The 24,077-nt window shown below is 46.6% G+C and overlaps 1 protein-coding gene and 1 non-coding gene across 6 annotated transcripts in view; one reads left to right on the top strand and one right to left on the bottom strand.

Moving 5' to 3' along the window:
• Positions 1-436: 436 nt before the first annotated feature.
• Positions 437-509, bottom strand: TRNAG-GCC (transfer RNA glycine (anticodon GCC)). The gene has a single exon. It is a non-coding gene; the product is annotated as a tRNA-Gly (tRNA).
• A 1,992-nt stretch (positions 510-2,501) lies between these two features.
• PACSIN2 (protein kinase C and casein kinase substrate in neurons 2) overlaps positions 2,502-24,077 on the top strand; it is a 115,421-nt gene continuing 93,845 nt past the window's right edge. For all 5 annotated transcript variants that reach the window (XM_086403150.1, XM_086403149.1, XM_086403156.1 and 2 more), the window contains exon 1: positions 2,502-2,637. The gene's annotated coding sequence lies outside the window, so the exon portion shown is untranslated. The remainder of the gene's footprint in view (positions 2,638-24,077) is intronic.

The following is a 24,077-nucleotide window of genomic DNA, read 5'->3' as shown; positions in this document are numbered from 1 at the left end:
TGCTGCACATTCTCTAAACATTGTAATTATCAATCAAATAAGTATCTATAACAGATTTTGAATTTTTTTTCTTGGAAGATGTACCTGTACCACTGTACAATAACTGTATCTGGATATTTTAATTTTTTTGGAAACTGTTTTATTCTCTGTGAAACTATTTTTAAAATTATTTTATTCATTTGATTGGGCACAGTGGTAGGGAATCCATCTGCCAATGCAGGGGACGCAAGAGATGCAGTTTGGATCCCTGGGCCAAGAAGATCCTCTGGAGAAGGGCTTGGCAACCCACTCCAGTATTCTTGCCTGGAGAATCCAATGGACAGAGGATCCTGGTGGGCTACAGTCCATGGGGTCGAGAAGAGTCAGACACGACTGTAGCGACTGAGCACCATTTATTTGACTGCACCGGATCTTAGTGGCAACATGTGGGATTTAATTCCCCGACCAGGGATTGAACCTGGGTCCCCTGCATTGGCAGTGCGAAGTCTTAGCCACTGAACCACCAGGGAAGTCCCTGTGAAAGTATGTTTTAACTTGGGCTGCCCGTTTATCCCAGTTGTTTAGTGGGAAATGGCTAATAAAGGACCCGTCAGCCTTTGCCCTAGACTTAGGTAATGAGCATGTTTTTCGAGAAGGGGGAGCCAAATGACGATGACAGAGCGCAACTACATTAACTGATCAGATATCAAGCACCCACACCTGCACATCCAGAGCGGCTCCCCTCGCTTTCACCTGATTTGCCCCATTTACTGCTCACCCTGTGTGGGCCCTGTCATCGCCCACATGCTAAAAACTGAGACACAGAGGCACAGAGAATGGCAGTGACTTGCTCAAGGAGCAGAGGCAGGATGGAGCTTCAGGGCTGTTTGGATCTGATAGTAGGGGGCTGGATGCAACATTGTGAAATTTCTGTGGGGGTCAGAGTTGGAATGCTCACAGCATGGAAAGGGAAGGTCTCTTGGGAAAAATCCTCTGATAAGCTGTAGGGACAGAGGTGAGACTCAAAGAGCTGATCAGCGTCAAACTGCTGGGGAAAGAAATGATAGGAATTTTGTTTTTGTCTTTAGAAGAAAGGAGAGAGAAGAGAAGGGAGCCAGAGGCCAGAGGCCTGCCTTGGTCAGGTGGCCAGGTAGTGGCCTCAGGGTCAAGAGGCCAAAAGGGCTCAACAGGTGTCTTGTGTTGCCAAGCAGTGCCAGGCTTGATGCCTCCTGTGGGGTCTGGGCTGCAGGAACCCCTGCTGGCCTCCCCAGTGCTTGGTGAGATGGGGGACTGTGTGAGTGTGTGCAGTTGGAGACGGGATGATGGCAAGGACCAGCGGGCACGTTGGGAAAGAGCAGGAGGCTGGACGGAGGGGTAATGGGGACTTGTTCAGAAACCATGGCAATGACACTGGATCCTCACAGGAAAAGCGGTGCAAATCACAATTTACCCAGATCTCAGAGGCCTGGGAGACCTCAGGTGATGACTGGGTTCTGTACACACGATCCAGAGGTATTCTGGGTGGCAGAGTGGCCCCTGTGGGCTGAGTCCTGGAGAATGGTCGGGACTTCTTGACAGTAGCTGGATCTGGCACAGCATGGTGGTGGCCTTTCTTTCCCTCTTTCTCAATGATTATTATCACAAGCACATTGCAACGGAACAAATACTTTAGAAAGGGGAAAAAACCCACTCTTTCTATCCACTTCTCTTCTAGTCCTTGTGCAAACACAGTAGCAGTTTTAAGAGTCCCCGCCATTTCCTATCCGGCTTTTCCTTTTAACATTTTAGTTTAAGCGTTTTTCCATATTGCAGCACCATCGTCCGGCTGAATTTCAAGGCGGTTGACTTGGAACCAGTACAGGCCTGGGGTAGGCCTGGGATACGGCTGACCCTGCTTCTGCCGTTTATTTACTGTTTACTCCGGGTCGTTGCCCCCCTAGGAAGTTACTTGGCCTGGGATCCCCAAACCTTCTCGTGAGCTCTGTACACGCGCGCGGGACCACACACCGCTCTCTGTCCTGCTTTTAAAAACTAAGCCGGCTCAAGTGAATCTATGAATCTAAGAAGCCCTGATGACACGCGTCTGTGAGTGCCGTTGGAAAGGAAACTTTCAGAAAGACTACCTTCCCTGAATTCCCATTAAGCGCGGTGCCCACCCTCCCTCGGCCCCCATCTCGGCGCACCCGCAAAGCTGAAACACTCCTGGCTCCTGGGAGAAAGTCTCACAGACCCACAGTTTTGGAGCGACTCGGGGAAAAGTGACCCCAACCGCCCTCCCATCGGCTAAGTAGGCACGCCCCCTCCTTTGATGGACAGGCGAAGTCGCCAATGAGGCCCAGGGGAGGTCCCTTTGGCTCGCTAGGGGGCGTGCCGCCTCGGCTCTCCTCCGGCCCATTCAGGGGAGCCGAAGGTGCCTTGGGGGCGGGGCCCGACGCTCAGCAGCCAATGGGAAGAGCACAGCGGGCGCGGGGGGGCGGGGCGTTCGGGGCTGGCGGCAGGAGCGGCTGCGGCAGGGTTAGGGCAGGGCCGGGGCAGCGAGGCTGGAGCGAGGGCGGGAGCTGTGGCCGGAGCCGGAGCCGGAGCCGGAGCCGGGGCTTGGAGAAGCAGTCGCGGCAGGAGCGGGGCGCGCAGAGTGCCAGGAGACGAGCGGCGGCCCAGGTGAGGGACGCGCCGCAACGGTTGGGGCTCCGCGGGGTGTGGGGGTGGGGCGGACGGACGCGGGGTGCTTGTTGGCAGCCGGGCCCGCGCCCTTTCAGGCCGCGGCCGCGTTCCGCGCCTATGGGCAGCCTCTGGGGCCGCGTCGCCCGCGCGCGAACTTCCTGTAGCTGAGGGAGCCGGGGGCGGGGTAGGGGTGTTGAAGGGCGTCCGGGGGCGAGTCGCTGAGGGAGAGGGGGTGGGGGGCCGGTGTTGAGCGGCGTCCGGGGGCCGAGGGGAGCGCCGGAGGGGACGTAGAGGGGCCTCCGGAGGGCGCGCGGGGGCCGGGTTTCGAGGTGGGGTGCGGGGTCTGGGCTGGGAGCGGGGGCGCCACAGGGGAGCGGACGAGTCCTCCTCGGCTCGGCTGAGACAGAAGTTGCGGAGCGGGACCCGTGGAGGTCAAAGCGCTGCTGCCGTAGCGGGACGGAAGACTCTCTGAGGGACTTAGCGAGGGGAGGCGGGGATGCCGAGGGGTGCGGGGGTTCCCTCGGGCGGGGGGCGGTGGGGAGCGCAGGAGGAGGCGGCGGGCTGGTCGGCGTCACTTAGGCAGGGCCCGGTCGGTCCTCGGGTGTCCTGGAGGGGAGGGGCGGCCAGAGCAGGCGGGACACTTATGCGGATACGCTGGTTCGGGGCGCTTTGAAGACCGTCCTCCATTTCCTTCCTCCCCACCCTCCCTGTCCCTCACCCGGCTCTACATGGGGTGGGCGGAGGGGCGGCGTGGGGTGCAAGCCCTTCCTTGTGAGCAGGTCCTAGGGCTGGGGGACAGGCAGGAGAGAGGCTGGGGGTGTTTGCCCCGTTGGCCCAAGGAGTCTTCCCTGATAGTACTTTTTAGAAACGGGAGCTCCCTCCCTCCTCTGGGGTTGGGGCATCCGGAGAGGCCTGGGATTGGAGAGGTAGTAGTGATTTCTGCCGCTCCGTTTCAGCGGCTCTTTAAGTTTCAGCTTCCAGCGGAGGAGGTTGGCTTTCTTTTCAGACGGAGTTGGTCAGGGGAAGCGAGCTCTGTCTCCTCGGGTCCCACACAGCTGAGCCTTCGAGGGTTAGGCGCCTGAGGGAAGATGGCCTTCAGGTGGGGTCTGTGCACCATTCCTGGGTCTTCCCTTTCTCTCTTTTACCCCAGTTGTCCTGTATTTCTGTGGTTAAGAAGGGTTGGCTACTCTGAGTCTCCACGGCTACTCATTACACTGTTTACCAAACACTCCCTGGCTGTCTTGATGAAAATCAGGAGGCCAGCTCAGAGATTTTAAACCTGGGCTGCAAGCGGTGAGCTCACACCAGTTTTTTCCTTTCTCTGCGGTTCCTTGGTCCCCAGTATTCCCAATATGCTGAAGGATGGGTAGGTTGGAGCCCCGGGCAAGGGAACCAACCAGGTGGTCCCTGTTGAATGCCGGCCTTCCCTTTCCTGCCTGAAATTTCTTATTCCACTTGAATCACCAGCCTGCCAGCAGCCTCCCCATAAAGTCATTGAAGGGGAGCCACTACAACTGGGATTCCTCTTGAGTCATGTGGGAAACAATAATCTGTGTGCACTTAATTCTAAAGTTTCACAATCTCCTTGGTGAGGTTATGTTAGTTGAGATATGAGACCACTACATCAAAAACTTTTCTGTGCTGTGTTTTTCTCTTGACAATCGTCTGAGAGCTTTAAAGAAACTGGCCATGAGGCTGATGATATTTATTACGTGGAAAAGGAACGAAGCACAGAAGAACAGATGAGAGATTAGGTCTGTACTCCGAATTCACTATTTGGGAGAAGAATGAAAACTCATTTGAATGGAAATGTCATTCTTAACTCACACTATTGGGGAACTGGAACTTTATTATTTTTAGCCTCAAGTATGTAAGATATAGGTCATAAGATTTAAATAATCTAAAAGTAAGTATGTATAAAAGCAATATCTGGGTTTTGAACACAGCTTGTTGCTGAAACATATAGCTGGCTTTCCCCAGTCCTGGATGCCCAGTCCAGATTTCTGATGGCCAGGCAGTTTCTGGGGTGGGAGCTGAGGGGCATTTGTCTTTAAATTTTCTCATTTGTTTATCCACTTGGAAGTCTGTTCAGACAAGTGCCTCACGCTCAGGTTTCCTTCCTCTGACTGGGTCACGGTTGATTCCACAATGTTATGGAATATCAAAAAGATGACATAGATTCCTTAATAATGGTAAGAGCAGCTTGTGTTTAGAGATCATGATAGCTTTTACCAAGTGCTTTCTGGCCACCCTCACCTGGACCTCTCATCTGACTCGGGCCTGCCTTATCTGCCATCGGATTGTGCTGGTGACTTTGTGAAGGCCACCCTGTAGATTATTTTTGTAATGACCACATTCATGTGAGTGATGGTGCTGGCACTGTTTTTTTTTTTTCCCCCCCGATTAAGATTGTTTGGAAGTGCAGCTGCATATCTGAAGGCAGCACAGCAGTGCCTTCCTTAGGAAGTCAGTTTGCATTCCATCCATAGAGACCTTTCTTTATGGCCCTGGCTGGGATCTTTCACATACCTGAAGGCATGTCAGTGCCTGAAACCTGGTTGCTGATGGGCTCAGTTCTGTCCCTGGGATGGCTGTGTAGGAATTCCTTCAGATTTTTGTATTCAAACGATTGTGCTCTGCCAACTGGAGATGATCTTTAAAGAAGAACTCAAAGCATTCTGTGCAGTGCAACATTCCTGGCATGCATGTAGTTCCAAAGGTAACTATTTCAGGGACAATGGCCATCAAAGAGAACAAGCTTTAGTATTTTGATTAAAGACACAACATGACAAAAATGCCTTACTTTAATATATTATCTTGCATTTATTCCCATGATTGTATGTTTATCTGTTTGCTTGGTAAAACTGAACATCATGGATTCTAGTTTTCTTGTTTCCTAGAATAAAAGCTTTAGTTTCAATATTAAAATGTCATTTGAGAGTGTCCTGACATTAGGCACTGAAAGAACAAGATATGAGAGTGTAGAAATGAATAAAATGCTGTCTCAGTGATCAAAGGCCTCAGCAAGAAGCCTTAGGACAATGAAAGGAGGGAAATTTTGCTGTAACTTTAGAAAGAACATATGCAGTGGTTTGTATAATATTAATGTGCTCTATGGCTGATCAATGCAAAGAAATATAGGAAAACTACAGAATGGGAAAGACTAGAGATCTCTTCAAGAAAATCAGAGATACCAAAGGAACATTTCATGCAAAGATGGGCTCGATAAAGGACAGAAATGGTATGGACCTAACAGAAGCAGAAGATATTAAGAAGAGATGGCAAGAATACACAGAACTGTACAAAAGAGATCTTCACGACCCAGATAATCACGATGGTGTGATCACTGACCTAGAGCCAGACATCCTAGAATGTGAAGTCAAGTGGGCCTTAGAAAGCATCACTATGAACAAAGCTAGTGGAGGTGATGAAATTCCAGTTGAGCTATTCCAAATCCTGGAAGATGATGCTGTGAAAGTGCTGCATTCAATATGCCAGCAAATTTGGAAAACTCAGCAGTGGCCACAGGACTGGAAAAGGTCAGTTTTCATTCCAATCCCAAAGAAAGGCAATGCCAAAGAATGCTCAAACTACTGCACAATTGCACTCATCTCACACGCTAGTAAAGTAATGCTCAAAATTCTCCAAGCCAGGCTTCAGCAATATGTGAACCATGAACTTCCTGATGTTCAAGCTGGTTTTAGAAAAGGCAGAGGAACCAGAGATCAAATTGCCAACATCCGCTGGATCATGGAAAAAGCAAGAGAGTTCCAGAAAAACATCTATTTCTGCTTTATTGACTATGCCAAAGCCTTTGACTATGTGGATCACAATCAAATTCTGAAAGAGATGGGAATACCAGACCACCTGACCTGCCTCTTGAGAAATCTGTATGCAGGTCAGGAAGCAACAGTTAGAACTGGACATGGAACAACAGACTGGTTCCAAATAGGAAAAGGAGTTCATCAAGGCTGTATATTATCACCCTGTTTATTTAACTTATATGCAGAGTACATCATGAGAAACGCTGGACTGGAAGAAACACAAGCTGGAATCAAGATTGCCGGGAGAAATCTCAATAACCTCAGATATGCAGATGACACCGCCCTTATGGCAGAAAGTGAAGAGGAACTCAAAAGCCTCTTGATGAAAGTGAAAGTGGAGAGTGAAAAAGTTGGCTTAAAGCTCAACATTCAGAAAATGAAGATCATGGCATCCGGTCCCACCACTTCATGGGAAATAGATGGGGAAACAGTGGAAACAGTGTCAGACTTTCTTTTTCTGGGCTCCAAAATCACTGCAGATGGTGACTGCAGCCATGAAATTAAAAGACGCTTACTCCTTGGAAGGAAAGTTATGACCAACCTAGATAGCATATTGAAAAGCAGAGACAGTACTTTGCCAACAAAGGTTCGTCTAGTCAAGGCTATGGTTTTTCCTGTGGTCATGTATGGATGTGAGAGTTGGACTGTGAAGAAGGCTGAGCGCCGAAGAATGGATGCTTTTGAAGTGTGGTGTTGGAGAAGACTCTTGAGAGTCCCTTGGACTGCAAGGAGATCCAACCAGTCCATTCTGAAGGAGATCAGCCCTGGGATTTCTTTGGAGGGAATGATGCTGAAGCTGAAACTCCAGTACTTTGGCCACCTCATGCGTAGAGTTGACTCATTGGAAAAGACCCTGATGCTGGGAGAGATTGGGGGCAGGAGGAGAAGGGGACGCCAGAGGATGAGATGGCTGGATGGCATCACTGACTCGATGGACGTGAGTCTGAGTGAACTCTGGGAGTTGGTGATGGACAGGGAGGCCTGGTGTGCTGCGATTCATGGGGTCGCAAAGAGTCGGACATGACTGAGCAACTAATCTGATCTGATCTGATGGCTGTATGAGATTTATTTGACTTTTTCCCTCCCTTGAGTGTGGGATTGTAGAGTGTAGACGGAGACAAGGAGCCCTGGGCTTGGTCCAATCTCTTCCTAACTAATCCTGAGCCCAGGACAACCACATACCTTAGGGTCTCAGTTTTCATGTTTGTAAAAGGAGAGCCTGAGAGGTTCTTAACTGTTTGAGAAACTGATAACAAGTACAGACCTCTTCCCAGAAAGCACACCTGTGGACAGCATCGGAGGCCTGGACCCCAGATTAAGAACTCCTGGATCATCTCACCTCTAAGCTCCCTCTCACCTCTGATATTCTATAATCCTATTTTCCTGGTCATCTTTGAGCTAATAATAATAATGCCTCGTATGTATGGAAGACACTCCAGAGCATTTTCATCTCTCTTTTTTTTTTTAGTCCCACAAACATTTCTGAGCAGTGTGGGTGGTGATGGATACTCCTTCTTAGGGTAGGAGTATTCTTCTCCCCTAGAGAGAGGGGTACCAGGCCTGGCCACCACTTTAGTAGGATTACATAGCCAGCAGCCTGTCCTAGGACCAGAGTCAGGGCTCCTGATTGCCAGCCTGGGGTTTTTCCATTAGGTTTAGCTTCCTTGGTGGTTGTCATTATGAGTTATGTTTGGCAGTGTAAATATCTCAGAGTGTGTCACTTACAGAGGAAATATTTGTTCATCTGCTGAAAGGACTGCTTTGTTTTTTGGTTTTTTTTTTTGGTCTGAATTTGGATCACTAAACACCTTTCTTGACTGTCAAAAGGTTACTTATTATGTTTTTGTTATTTTTTTATGCCATACTTTTCCCTGGGAAATGTTTGTAGGACTTGAGTGTTTTGAGCATACTTGTTTAATGTTTATTGATTAAAGAGTACATTGAAATGATTACTTTCCAGTTGCATGGCACTTGAGAAACTTGTGAAATAAATGTTAAGAGAAAATTCGTAACATTTGACTTGTTCTGGCAAATATGTCCTCACAGATGAGACTTTTCCTGCAGCCTGAGAGGCACCTCCCTAAGCCCAGAGCCACTGGGTGGGTGGGTAGAGGTGGGGTGGGGAGGGTGTTTGAGAGTCAGGTGTGGATTGTGCCAATCACCATGACTATCCACAGGGCTTCCTGTGGCCCTCTGGTCAGATTCTGAATATTTTAGGGACCTTTTTTTTTTTCCCAGGTTATTAACAGAGTACAGAGTATCAGCTATGTAAAGAAGTTGTGTATGCAAAAGTATACTAAAGTTTAAAGCCTCACAGATATAAGTGGTTTATTACTGATGAAAAGACTCATCATAATGAAGATGTGTTGAAGAATCAGACTTGGAGGAACTAAGATGGTCTATAGTACATATCTCTCAAATGTAGTATATGTATGTGTTCTGTTATGCCTGTTACCTGTAAGGAGACTGGCCAACTCTCCAGGCATGGAAAAGTGTTATTTGCTCATTTCATAGTGCATTTCTTTAGAATACTGGAGAGACTGAGGCAGACATGCACAGCCTCACTGAAGTCCAACATAAAGCCTGATGTCATGTGTCAGCTTCCTGGGAATTGCTTGCAAGAGGCAGTGGTGAGGTGAGGCTGTCAGAGGGCAAGGCTGGTGATGAAGGGTAAACTCCAGGCAGCTGCCACTGGACAGAGGTGGCATCCAGTTAACTATACTGCATGCTGTGAACTCTGCTGGTGTTTATGGGCCCTCCTCTGACCTGGGTCCGGAAGATCCCCTGGAGAAGGAAATGGCAACCAGCTCCAGTATTCTTGCTTGGAAAATCCCATGGACAGAGGAGCCTGGCGAGTTACAGTCCACAGGGTCACAAAGAGTTGGACACAACTGAGCGCACGCATGCTATGATGCACACACACCGTGGCCAGGAAACTTGCATCTGTTGGCTCTTTTCTTCCAGGGGCCGGTCCGTGATTTAAATATTGATAGAGTAGCAGAGTTGTTAGTAGTGAGCTGGGAACTCCATTAGGCTGCTGTGTCAAAGTTCTGCTTTTTATTTAAATTTCATTTCCTGAGCTGTTTGAAGGGAGTGTGCCCTGATGAGGGGAAGTGTGCAGGTTGGGTTGAAGGGAGCCTTCCTGGCCACTGTGTGTGTAGTGCCCTAGATGCTTGGCTCTACTCAGGGTTCTGGGATACTGAGATTCAGGTGACTGTTAGTCAGGAGGTGAGCTTAGAAGTGATCCCATCTTTGTGACAGTAGCAGATGGGAGTATGTACAAAGGAAGGGCAGACAGAGGAGGGTGGAGCTGACTGCCTTCGGGACACTGCAGAGAGCTGACCTTCAGGGAGGTGACCTTGCAGTGGTTTTACCCTCCAGGCAGATGATGACTGGAAGAAGAGTCCCAGGCAGAGGTATGGAGTTGTAAAGAATGTGGAGGTGTGAGAGGGGCCCCCGAGGGTGGGCAGGCTTCATTTTGTGTGACCTGCCTTGTAGGCCAGGCAAGGATTTGGACCTCCTTCTGGAGGATGGAGGAGCCGTTTTGGGGTAACAGACACAGCAGGTTGAGGCTCTGCACAGGAGTGAGACGTCAGGTGAGATGTCAAGGATGCAGATGGGCAAGGAGTGTTTCAAATGGCTCATTTTAACAAAAGTCACTTACGTCCCGGGAGGCTCAGGGATTTCCATGGAAATTCTTAGGAAGCAGTGCTAATCTCTAATGAGAGGGACTTCCACAGTGGGATTGGCATCAGTCTTGACTCAATTTCTTTGCCTGTATTTACGTTGGTAATACAGCAGCTGCCTGGGTCCTGCTTCTCTTTTCATACGGCTTATGCTCACAGATCCACACAGTTAGTGTGTATCTTTCACTGCCAGTTCCTGCAAAAAAAAAAGTAATATTGCAGTAGATATAGCAGGTAGCGTGGCTTCAGAGCCACATGGCCCTGAATTTGAGTTCCAGCTCCACTATTAGGCAATTTCCTTGGCCAAATGCTTCAGTATCTCCCAAACCAGGCTACTGACAGCCCCTCCTCATATGACTTGAGGAGGGTAATGTGTGGGAATGGACTGTAGACCATGAGCTCAGCACCTGTGCCTGGTCTGTGGTGCCAACTCAGTAATATTGGTATCCCTCGAAGTGCAGTGCCTACTGAGTGAGTTGGCTAATTAAGAGAAAATACACCTTTAAAGGTCTCAAACTGATGTTACACTATCCAGTTCTACTGAAAATCCTAAGATGCAGTATTCTTTTCTCAGCCTAAGTCTATTCAGTATACTCAGACCTTTCCTTGACAGGGATGCTGTTGGGGTGGTTGATGTGGATGAGGTTTCCAACCCTGCTTGGAATACCCTCCCATCCTGCCACTGACAAGGCCTGTCTTTTCTGTTCTCTTCCTCTAAGCTTCTCTCTGATTCTGTCCCCTTGGTTGGGGTGAAGGCCTGAAGGTGATCTCTCCCTGGATTTTGAGGGCAGCCCTGCCACACAGAGGCCTTGTTCCCATCTGGGCTGGTGATTCTGTGCTTGAGTTGAGCATTACATAGGCTATTAGAAAGCCTGACCTTTGGTGTTGTGACTAGCTTTAGTGACTCAGAGGTGGAAGGGACCCTGTTTGATGGTGACAATAGTTCATACTCAGGTAATGAAAAATATAAAGACTTGAAAAAGCAAATTGTAAAGCAATAGGTACACTCATCACGTGTAAAATATTAAAACAATATACAGTGACTATAGTTAAGGTTGTAGAATAATGGAAAGTTTCTTGATTTCCGCACTGTTACATTGCCTTTTTACTTTAAAAATTAATATTTAAGCAATAAGTTGACCCTATAATTAAAATAAATAAACAGCTTGGTTGCATAGGCATTTTCAGTTTACCAGGAATCTTCCCATAGTCCTCATTTTGTTTTCAAAACAGCCTTGTTGGTCTGCTCCCCTCTTCATTTTCCAGAGGAGGATAAGAGGGAGGTCTGGAGGGTCAGTGGTTTTGCCTGAGGCTGGCCAGCCAGGACCCCATGTGGGCCTCAGCCTGAATCCATAGTTCTTAGAGAGCCCAGTTATGGGGGTCTCTGCTGCAACCTGCAGGGTGGTCTTTAACATAGAGAATAAACTGTGGCTAGTGCTTTGAAGTTTCCTACTGAATACATGAGACTTTATTATTGTAAAGTGATACCCAAGCCATAGTTTGTGAACATTTTCACATTTTAAACAGTGCTTGTGTTCCATGGTATCCAATTATGTTGTCGCCAACTAAGTGTGCCAAGTGTGAGCTGTGATCTTCAGAAGAACCACAGAGCAGGCTCCACAGCCCATGTGGACCTCCAGGCCTGCTATTAGTGGGTTCTGTACCTGGCTGATTGCTGGAGGAGGGAGCGGGCCTACCTGGGCGCTGTTTAGCTGAGACATGATGATGTTTTAATTAATGAAGTGATTGTGCCCTCTGCACCAGTGAAGGTGTCATCAATTAAGGAGCCTGGCAGCCAGTGAGGAGGGCAGAGCAGAGTCTGTTTGCCATCTGGGACAGGCCTCTGGCTGTGGGGGCTCATGGGGGACCCTACAGGAAGCTTTACACTCCCGCTCATTCAGTTTTTGCTACAGATGGAGTTAACTCCACTTTACACAAGAGTAAACCAAAGCTCTGAGAGATGAAGTGACCTTCACAGGGTCACCAGCAGAGCTGGCCCTCGGCCTGACTCTGAAGCCACGCTTATCTGCTGTCTTGAATAGGTGCATTCTGAGTCACTTGTCCTCAAATATGAAAAAAATCTGTAAGTTAATCTTCCTTCCCCACCTCTCGGAAACACAGAAAAGAGGCAAGTTATGTAGTCTTTGGTTTAAGACAGCATCTCTGCCTACAACTAATTTGATAAAGATAATCCAAGAGTTTGCACTAATGTATGCAGTGGGGAGATACGGCATAAAGGGAGAGGCTTTTGAACAGCTGAGCTGGGACTTCAGAGCTCCTGGCTTCGGTGGGAGTGCTCCTGCCTCATCTTCCACTAGCTGCTTTCTGAAAGGTGCTGTATGAGATTGAAAAAGCACTCACTTAGGGGAGAAGAAATTATATTTTGTCAAGCGCCCATTTGCACTACACTGCGTAAAATTGCAGAAGAGCGTCACATTTCCATTTCATTGGCGTGACAGCAAAGGAAGGTCATCTGTACAGGTAAATTACAGCAGATGTTTGTTTTTATGCTTGTAAATATCCGTCACTTTTATGTCAAAAGACTTTCTTTGCTTTCTGGTCTTTTAAAAATTGAAGGCACAACATAGAAAATAGAGTTCTTTTGAATAAAGAACTCTTTGTGTTCTACTTTCCATATGCTTTGCAGTTTAAAGTTATCTTAGAAGCAGTAGCTGCACCTACTAACTGACTGCTTTGTTCCGAGCTTCAGAAGAGGCTGGAGAGCTGTATTGCCCCTGTCTGTCCTCACAGACACTTGAGACTCTCAGGTTGCCAGTTTGAACATGAGGGTACTGCAGGTAGTGAGACCATGTGCTGAGCCCAAGGTCCCCAGGGTTGTAGACAGGGGAGAGAGTTTGAAGCCTGCACTGGCTACATTGTGTTGAGGGAGAGAAAGATTCCTGGTAAACTGAAATTTTACCAGTGGTAAAGAATCTGCCTGCAATGCAGGAGATGCAGATTTGATTCCTGGGTTGGGAAGATCCCCTGAGAAGGAAATGGCAACCTACTCCAGTATTTCTTGCTAGGAAAATCCCATGGACAGAGGAGCCTGGCAGACTACAGTCCATAGAGTCGTGAAGAATAGGACATGACTGAGCGCACACACCCACTGCCTGGCTACATGTCCCTGTCTCTCCTCATCAGTCTACACTGTTACAGTTGTGTTATTCAGATCCCCTTAAAGATTTTATCAAATATTTTTCCATGTTATCATTGTTCTTAAAAAGATTTTTAATGGGTGTGTAAGCCTGTTGATGTAATGAGATTAAAACATTCCTCTGATAATGAACATTTTATATTATTTCCACTTTTTTTTTTGCTTTATTGTAGATGCATTTGCAGTTGACAATTTCATTTTTCTTTTTTTCATTTGTATAATTAGTTCCTGGGTATAAATTCCCAGAACTAGAATTCTTGGATTAAAGGATATGAACATCTTAGAGTGTTTTGTTTGAAAGCCTGCTCTGTCACTTCTGGGTTTATATTTCTGATTTTTAAGAGAAAAAAATAGAGATTTTTTTTTTTCCTTTTTAAATTACTTTGGCCTTTAGAACTTTCAAGTATATGTGAGATAAACTTTTGTGAGGTTTTCTTAAATGAGTCATATTTCCTCCCAAGTTTCTGGATATAATTTTACTTGAATGAGATATTTTACTTCATAAGGAAGAAGCAGTCTTTGAAAAAGTCCTTACTACTTTCTTTATTAATCACCTGAGCTAATGTTCTACATTCCCTTAGTGGTAAATATTTGTGATTGCATTCTTTGATTAATTCAGCTGTCATGATGCTCTGAACCAAGGTCTGACTCAGAACTTGTTCTGCTTTTCTTTTCCTCACTTATAATACGCATATTGGGAAAGACCATGCAAGATTGTTTCTGCTGCTGTCATCTCCACCAGGACAGCCTGGGGGATCTCGCCATCCTTTGCATTTCTCCGGTGTAGCTCTGAGGGACATTCCTATCTCTGCCATTACTAGAGGCAAACATTCCAGAGAAGTACTGGGATGTTCATACTGTTGGTGTTTACTCTTTTTCTTTTCTTTCTTTTCGGCTTGTTTGTTTTTTCCTTCTGAAGTCACCTTGTACCTTACCGTGGATTGGCTTAGCTTTTCACATTCCACTGTTCTTGGGTGTTCACCTACAGATTGAGTGGAGTCCTGTTTTCTTTCCTGGTGGCTCATTTCTCAGGGTCTGCAAAGGAAAAATTGCTTAGCAAGGACAGGAGGGCCCTGGGTGGGGAGCAGTGGCCAGACCTCAGCCCTCACCCTTGGGTCCCCGCCCCTGGATGCCTGCTGCTCGCCTCTATTGTACCCGAAGGAGGCTGTTTCCTCTTTAGTTCTCTGGCCTTGTCCTGGGCAAAAACTCCTCTTTTCTTGGTTCCTCTTATCCTAGCTAAGAAAGTCTGATGTTCACAACAAAACAAAACATCTCTACATATTAAGGCAGAAATAAGAGGAAATAATCACCAACTACACAGAAGCATGACAAGAGCTTTGTTTCTCAGGCACAGGTGAGTTTTTGACGCCAGTGCTGTGGGCCTGTGTTACTGTATTGGTGCAGCTAGTGCTGCCTAGCTTCCTGCTTCCCTTTCCCACCTGTTTGTTCAGTCAGTAAACCCAAATTTTAGAGTAATGCTTTGTTCTGTGCTTGGTAGTCTGTGTTTTTATTACACACATGGAAATTGTACTTTGCCCTGGTTTCCACAGATGCCTAAACATGTCTGGTGGCTGTTGCCTGGTCAGCTGGCTGAGTTGTGGTTTGTGTGTAAGGTGAAGATGCTGGTAGTGGCTGGATGGAAGCCCTAAGGCTTCCTATGGCTTCTCAACCAAGCTAGATGGTAACCACTAAGCTCCAGAGGTACACGGTCATAACTTCCCTTTGTCCTTTCCACATTTCCTGTTTTATTTTCTGAGAAAGCTCTGCCCAACTGCCCCAGCTTGGCAGGGTGTGGCACGGAATGGAATGGGGTGACTATTTCAGGACATGGACCTTTGAACCATGAGGCATGATTCATCAGCAGCCCTAGCCCCAGCTTTATTCTGGGTTGGACAGATTGACATTGTTCCATCAAGTTTCTTCTGCTTTTTAGAACTGGGGCGGGTGACTGGAGCCCAGAGTTAGGCCTTACCTGATAGTCTCACAGAAAAGGGGCCTTGAAGTGGGGCTGGAGCTGGTAGTCTGGCCATGCAGAGGTCATGGAAAAAAAATTTGATTGGATGATTGGAGTGCTGCAGTATGCCTCCCTTTATGAAAATGTAGTGAAGTAGTTGGTACAGTGAATTCCAGACTTTTGTTATTTTGCCTTTTAGATTTCTTTCTTTCTTTCTTGGTCTTGCAGGTGTAAGTCTGAAGTTGCTTAGTTGGGATTGGACTGGGCTGTCTCATTACCGCCCTTTAAAGCTAGACAAATTTGTTTCCATAATTGGAACAAATCTCCAGAATTGCTATTTTGGACCTGTGCTAGTTTGTCTACAACTTCCACTAGGAACTTGCAGGCTTGTGAAATTTGGAAATAGTTAAAAATAGCATGCCCTCTTAACTTATAAGTAAAAAGGCAGGGGGAAGAAAACCCCAAACCTTTAAATCCTTGCCTTACAAAAGCTTAATGTTAGTGGTGTGACTGGAAGAGGGGGAGGCCCACTCTCAAGAAGCAAACTCTGTCAGTACCCCTGCCCCGCCCCGAACTCCTGGGGAGTGGGTAAGAGGAAGGAGCTTTCCCTCCTTGGGGTGGAGGTGGAAGATTCCAGTACCCAGAGACTGTGAAGCGCTGCTTCTGGTCCCTCTGCAGGCTCCTGCTGTTGATGGGGGCCTGACTTTCCATCTCAGGTTGCTCTCTGCTGTAGGAGGGCCTTCTTGGAGCAGTGGGACAAGCCCTGCTGAGGAATGGTCGTGGGCCAGCCCAGTGTTCTGTGCTGCAGGTGTATGTCGCGAGTTTATTGCCTGGGCTTGAATCCCAGTTCTGCAGTTTATTGTGGGTCCTTGGGAAGTTCCTGATCTTTCTGTGCCTCAGTTACCTCACTTCTAAAATGGGCATAATGGGAGGATTGTTGTGAGGGCAGGATGAATAAGTATGTGTTGTGTACTTGCCTGGGACAGTGTTGCACTTTGAGAGCCCTGTTTAGTGTGGCCATTGCGTGCCTCTACGCCTCCCAACTGTCCTGCCATGTGACTTTTTGATTCTGACTTTGCAGTGAGGAAAGAGGCTCACAGAAGCTTAGTAACTCCTCAGACCCAGATCCACCTTAAAGTTCTCTCTCCAGTGCATTGGTGGTTCCCAACAGGGACCCTGGTTCTCCAGGGCGTTAGAGGATGGTTACAGAGGACTGTACCCACCAGCTGTACTTTGTAGATGGGTTTTTTTTTTTAACTGCCCTTGTACACACACAAAGACACACAGACACACAAAATATTTATATGTTACTGTATAAAAATGATGCTATGATTATGATTAATAAAATAACAATTCATTTTAGAGCTTGAATTTATTGTAGTCTTTTGTCATCTTGATTTCCGGAATCGTTGAATCAAAAAGTACTATCGTTTAGGAATCTCAGGACCTTGTTAGTCTTAAAACAAAGCATCCTTTTGTGGGGAGAATTCAGTAACTGTCTGTCGTTGCCCTTTTCTTGCCCTGTGTCTTCGTGTATGTCCTTTTGTATATCTGGCATTTGAATGCCTTCTCAAGGACCACTGGGCTTAAAACTAAACATTCAAAAAGCGAAGATTATGGCATCTGGTCCCATCACTTCATGGCAGATAGATGGGGAAACAGTGACAGACTTTATTTTCTTGGGCTCCAGTATCACTGCAGATGGTGACTGCAGCCATGAAATTAAAAGACACTGGCTCCTTGGAAGAAAAGCTGTGATCAACCTAGACAGCATAGTAAAAAGCAGAGACATTACTTTGCTGACAAAGGTCTGTCTAGTCATAACTATGGTTTTTCCAGTAGTCATGTATGGATGTGAGAGTTGGACCATAAAGAAGGCTGAGTGCTGAAGAATTGATGCTTTTGAACTGTGGTGTTGGAGAAGACTCTTGAGAGTCCCCTGGACCCGGAGATCTAACCAGTCCATCCTAAAGGAAATCAGTCCTGAATATTCATTGGAAGGATTGATCTGAAGCTGAAGCTCCAATCCTTTGGCCACCTGATGCCAAGAGCCGACTCTTAGAAAAGACCCTGATGCTGGGAAAGATTGAAGGCAGGAGGTGAAGGGGATGACAGAGGATAAGATGATTGGATGGCATCACTGACTCAATGGACATGAGTTTGAGTAAGCTCTGGGAGTGTGATGGTCAGAGAAGCCTGGCATGTTGCAGCCCATGGGGTCACAAAGAGTCGGACGTGACTGAACAGCATTTATATATATATATATATATATATATATATATATAAAATTCAGTGAATTCCTGCTCCCTCCTCTGAGTCTCTAGTTTGCAGAATACATTCCTGAACCCAAACCACGGACTTAAAGGGTAGGGCCTGCCCCCAGTGAAGCTGCCTATTGCATGGGGGCTGCCCTGAGAGGCCTTTTCTGTTCTAGGAGAGCCCTCCTCTTTGTTAGATTTTGCTCTGTAATTTTACTGCCCTGCTCACCTAACCTTGGTCATTAGTGTTCTGATATATGTGCTTGAAATTCAGCACTATGATTTTTGACCTGTATTTGGGTCTCAGATCTCCTTCAGAATTTTGTGAAAATAGATTCCATGCCACCTTCCCACCCCACTAAGGGGCTCAAACACTTTTTGCATGCAATTCCAAGAGATTCCTAAGTCCCCATTCATGTTTTGAACAAATAGTTGAACTTCTGTCAATGTGCAAGGCACAGTTCTAGGCTCTGGGGGTCACAGCAGGAACTCAGTAGACCAGGCCTTACATTTTAGTTGGGGGAGACAGAACATGGTTAGACAGCTCGTGTCCCATACTGAGGGAAGGCTGGCCTCGGGGGCTGAAGCCTCCAGGCCTCATCCCCCTGCTTAGGGCTAGGCTCTTTGCCAATCTCCCGGTTCCCTTTCACCCTCCTGAACTGGTTTTTGAGGTTATCATCGTCATAAAGATTTTAGAAGATTTAATATTTATTGAGGCTTATTTTGAGCCAGTACTATACCTTTCCATGCATGATTATACTTATTCTTGTGACAACTTTGTTTTGAGGTGGAAAACTGGCCTTAAGAGAGGTTAGGTGACAGATCTCATAGCTAGGAAGGGTGGTGCTTATGATCATATGATCAGTGTGCAGTTTAGGATTGTGGAATTCATCAGAAATGGCAACCAAAAATTTAATGTGACCATTTTGCCCTGGACATGTCCATTCTCTGACTGGTTCCTTTAGTAGTCAGATATTTAATTTTTACCTGACTGTCACATCAAATTGTCTTGCTCAAGAATGGAGACATGAGTGGAACATGCTTTCAGGCCTCTACATAGTGGGTGTTATAGACACTTGGAGTTACCAGATATATATATAGAGACAGTTGTTTTCTTGTTTCAATTTTTTAAGGCACTACCCAATGAACAGACTAACTTCCTGAAAAGTTGCTTTGAGAAAAACTTTGTATCCTCTGCAGAGGGTGGAATAAAACAGGGTTTGTGCTCTTGACTCAGCTCCTGACATAACAGAATCATTATTCTGACTGGAAATTTGCAAGCTGCCATTGCCCTGGCATTAGCAGCTGTTAGTTCCTTAAATATTTAATAACTTCATATCTTATTTGCATTTAATAACTTCATATCTCAGCTTTCTTCTACGGCTTGCTGCAGCTTCATGTCATACGCAGAACTGCACCTTTGGAGTTATTTTGAAACATGACTAAGTGCCAGGGTGAAGTTTCTCTATAGCCATCTCATCTCATGGAGGAGCAGCTGGACTGTGGGTCTGGCTCAGTGCTACTTAAATGCTGCAGTGTCCAGCCATTCTTCCTGGGATTTTTGGGTTTGGAGAAGCCCTGAGACTCGGAGGGGGAAGTTGTCCCTTTGTTATCTTACCAAGGGGTGCTTGTTAGAAGTCCAGTCCTGAGAGAGTTCAGAAAGTATTCTAAGTGGAGCTTTCAGTCTAAAGGGTAAGGCAGGTTTGGAGGAGTCTAGGTTTGAAAGCCCAATAGAATGGAGATTGGGGAATGAGGGGATAGGGTGGTGGACAAGAGAGAACCTGTAGGATTTCTGAGCAGGATGGGATGGACAAGGCAGCTGTTGTGGCTTCTTTCCTTGGCTTCCCCTTCTCAACCATGCACGGGGACAGAGGCCCTGGAATTCCCTGTCCCAGTAACCCCAGCATGATTTCGAGACATGTTTGGGCCTCTTCCCTGGCTGTGTTCCACAGAGGGTGGACCGTGATGAGGTGCCATCACCTCAGGCTGAGACGTGGCCAAACGGTGGCTGTGTACAGGGTGTGTATGTGTAGATGGGGCTCGGGTGCCCCACAAGTACACTGGGGGTCCTTGTGGTACAGGATTCATTGTGTATTTGACCTCTGTAAATGACAAAGTCCATGCTTAATTATTGAGTGTGCTTGTCCCACACCATCTCTGCTGCTTATGGCAACGTGCAGAGCTTGAAGGTGTCCCTCCCTGTCTGACAGCTGGGACTTGGGGAGGTGGATTCAATATCAGGCCTGTTTCCTACTCAGCTGTTCTTAGCATTAATCCAGCCACACCAAAGGAGGACTGCTTGCAGTGTGCCATTTACGCAAAACCTGCTTCTCGGGCTTAGCTGATGGAGGTCTTTGGGATTTTGTTAGCATTCTGGCACAGTATCAGAAGGATTCCAGTCTACATCATGGTCTTTTTTAGAGCTCACATTTTATTTCCTCTCTAGCCTGGAAGATTCAGTAAACAACTTTAATACTGTCATATAGAACTTTAACTTGCAGCATAGCACAGATACTTTGGCTCGGGGGTAAATAGCTCTTCTAGAAACAAGTCAGTTCACTTCAGCAGCAGCAAAGCAGCGTTTACAAGAACCTTTCCGGGCACATTCTTCTTGTGCCTTCTTGTCCTCTGGGAGGGGAGGGACCCCGTGTCTCAGTCACTTGCCCAGCCGCGGTGTTGCCCAGTACCTATGACCGTCCCAGGGCTGCTGGGGCTGAAGTGCCCCTCCGGTTGGAGATGGAGGTGAGCGTGGGGCCTGCCCGAGGACTGTGGAGCCTTCAGTGTGTCCCCAGCTCAGAGAGTCACTAGAGCTGGTCTGAAACCGTGTCCTCACAAAGAGAGGAAAATAAAGACTTGGTAGTTTTTCTGTGTTAAGGTTAGCAACTGTCTTTTCTTGGGCAGGAATCTTTTGGTATAAGATTGTGACCTTTGTATCTCTTAGTCTGAAAATGTCTTTTCTTTTGGTGGTGGTGGTATGAGCTGGTAGTGTTTTAAAGAGTATACTTACTTGACAAAATAAAGTTAGCAGCCTTCTGTAATTTGCCTCCAAAAGTCTATAAAGGATTTTGGTATAACTTGGACTATCAGTTGCACATATGTAAAGTATAGTGTGATGAGGTTTGACACATGAGCACGTCCGTTAAACCATCACCACGTGCAAGATAATGAACATGTCTATCACCCCCCAAAGTTTCCCTGAGCCCCTATAGCCCCTTCTGCCTGCCCCTTACTACTCCCAGATGGATGTTGGTCTGCTTTCTGTCACTGTAGATTAGCTTGCACTTTCTACAATTTAAATAAGTGGAATCATACACTGTATCCTTTTTTTTTAGTCTGGCTTCTTACACTTTTTATAAATTATTTTGAGATTCATCCCTGTCGTAACATATATCAATATTTCATTCTTTTTAATCCAGTGTATAGATATGCCACACTTTGTTTATTCGTTCACCTATTTTTATTTTTTAGTATCTTAAAAAAATAACTTTATTTTTTAAAATTTTAACTTGTTTTTGGCTGCTCTGGGTCTGCATTGCTTGGTACAGGCTTTCTCTAGTTGTGGCGAGCAGGGGCTACCTTTTCGTTGTGATGCGTGGGCTTCTCACTGTGGTGGCCTCTCTCGCTGTGGAGCTGGCCCTCGGTACACAGGCTTCAGTAGTTGCAGCACCTGAGCTCAGTGGTGGCCGACGGGCTTAGCTGCTCCGTGGTACGTGGGATTTTCCCAGACCAGGGATTGAGCCCATATCCCTGCATTGGCAGGTGGATTCTCATCTACAGAGCCACCAGGAAAGTCCCTCATTCACCTATTGATGGACCTTTGGGCTGTTTGTAGTTAGGGGTATTACAGATAAAGCTGTTATGAACATCTGTGTATCCGTCTGTGTCCAGGCATGCTTTCATAGCTCTTGGGTAAATACTAGAGTGGTACACCTTGATGATGGCAGTGTTGGTTTAACTTTTTAAAACACTGCCTAAATATTCTCTATTTCTAAAGTGCTGTACCATGCTACATTCTCACGAGCAGTGAGTGAGAGTTCCAGTGCCTCCATGTCCTTGCCAATATATGATATGGTCATCTTTTTAATTTTTGCCATTTTAATAGGTCTGTAGTAGTGTCTCACTGTGGTTTTAATTTGCATTTCCCTGATGACTAGTGATGTTGAGCATCTTTTCAAGTGTTTGTTTGCTGTCTGAATATCTTCCTTGGTGAACTGCCTATTCAAATCATTTGCCCATTTAAAAAGTTGGGTTGTTTATTTTATTAATTAGTTTTGAGATTTCTTTTGTATATTCCAGATACAAGTCCTTGTGAAATTTATGATTTACAAATATTTTGTCTCAATCTGTAGCTTGTCTTGTCTTCATTCTCTTGGCGGTGTTTTTTGAAGAGCAGAAGTTTAAAAAAAATTAATAAAGTCTGTTCTTCTATGGTTTGTGCATTTTTGGTTGGTGTCATAGCTGAAATCTTTGCTTAACCAAGGTCACATGTTTTCTTATAGAGGTTTTGTAGTTTTAGTTTTTACATTCAAGTCTATGATCCATTTTGAGTATTTTTTTGTGTATGGAATAAGGTATGGATGAAGTTTATTTTTTTGCCCATGGATGTCCAGTTGTTTTAGTACTACTTGTTGAAAATTCCTCCAAATTTTGCGGGGGGTTAGTTTTTAGTCAGTGAAATCCAAAAATCTGGGAGTTTGGGTTCTAGGCACACAAATCTTGTCCCTTTCATGACTGTTTCCTGTTCTCATCAGTTTTCACATAGTCTGGCTTTCTCTTTATTTTGTGTGTGTCTTAAGCCCCTTGATGGCAGAGGTGCTGTCGCTGGGCAGTGTGTGAGTAAGGGGCTGAGAGATGCCTGCCGTGATCCTGTGTGGTCTCGTCCTCAACTCTGGGCCTTCCAGAGGTCTGGGCGCAAAGCTTGAAAGATCTTCCTGGTGAGTGGGTTCCAGGCAATGCCTCTTTTCCAGAGGTGACTGTGGAGGCCTGCCAGGTACAGGGAGGTGCAGGGACAATATGCCTTCTGTGCCTGGGTGGGTGGGGATGTGCCCAGGCTGGGGGTGTGGCTGCCATTGAGGAAGTCGGGGGGTGGGGTAGGGGGGGAGGGGGGGCGGCGGGGGGGCATTCTCATCTGTGTGGCCTGGCAGCAGTGTGACCTGTCATCAGCCTGAGGAAACATGGCCCCATTCTGGGCTCCTGGTCCCCCCTCAGCCCAGCTTTATGACTGTCTGTGAGGGAATGGGTATTCATTCTTCTTTTCTCTTCAGTCACACAGCGGTCCGAGAGGCCCCCACTTTTGTACCACTACCCAGCAGCTTCATAGGGGCAGTAAAATTTGTGTCTGCTTTTTGACCTGTGTGGAGTTCTCTTGGCTCATACACTGCCGGTCGCACTAGTACTAGCACAGTTAGTACATCACCAGCACCTGGAAGCAGTGGAGCCTTTCCTCTGCTCTAAGCCCTTTTCCTGTATTATCCATTTAGTCCTCACAACAGTGCTATGGGGTGGCTACATTTTACAGATGAGGAAACGAAGGTACAGAGAAGACCAGATGTCAGAAGTCTTTTGGCTGTGCTTTCCATTATTCAGTGTTGGAGAAGGGATTTCATTTAACATTGATCATTAACTCTCATGAAACAAAATAGAGATAGTGGTTTATGGGGCTCTCTCTTCTAAGTCTTCATTTCCTTATCAGCATTGGGGAGCAGTTGAACCATTTGATCAGATTAAGATTCTTTAGTGGCTCCCAATAAACTCCAAACTTGTAATCTGGCCCCTGCTTACCTCTTCAGCCTCATCTCTTGCCACACTGAACTTTTGCGGGTTTCCCTCCTCACCTGTATCTTCCACAAACCCTGTTACATTGGCTGTAGATGCTCTTTCTTCCCATCTGAGCCTGCTGAACTCCTACTTATCCTTCAAAACCCAGTTCTAGTTTTACCCCCTTCTCCTCGACTTAAGGCGTCCTGTCCCTGGGCCTGCAGAGTGCAAGGTGCACACTTGTACCAGTGTGTCTCAGGTCTGGTGTGATTGGCCTACTGTCTGCTGGTTTCCCACTGGGCCAGGTGAGGTGGAGGGCAGGGACTGCCTTGTACCTTGGAATTCACTGTTCTTAGCTTGGTAATTGGTAAAGAATCCACCTGCAATGCAAGAGACCACCTGCAGGGTAGGAGATGTGGGTTTGATCCGTATGTAGGGAATATCTCTTGGAAAATGGCAATTGGCACACACCCCAGTATTCTTAACCTGGGAAATCCTTTGGACAGAGGAGCCTGGCAGGCTGCAGACCATCAGGTCACAAGAGTTAGACATGACTTAGTGACTAAACCACCACCACCACCAGCTTGGTAATGGCATATAATAGAAGGCAAACATTTGTGGAATGAATGAATGTGACATGAATGATATGAGGACCCTCAGGTCTCAGGCCTGTTAGTTTGTCATCATCCATCACTGCAAGTGCCCAGGGCAGCCTTCATGGGAGAAATGATGTTGATGCATTTAAAAAGCATTATTCAGTGATTCCTTTCAATCCTGAATGAGGCTTACATAGATCTTTTT

The sequence above is a fragment of the Bos grunniens genome, chromosome 5 (assembly GCF_055505025.1).
Source record: "Bos grunniens cultivar Pamir isolate PY7600 chromosome 5, Bosgru_T2T1.0, whole genome shotgun sequence".
Classification (NCBI taxonomy): Eukaryota; Metazoa; Chordata; class Mammalia; order Artiodactyla; family Bovidae; genus Bos; species Bos grunniens.
Note: the sequence above shows the minus strand (reverse complement) of the source record. Positions and strands in the feature narration are given on the sequence as shown.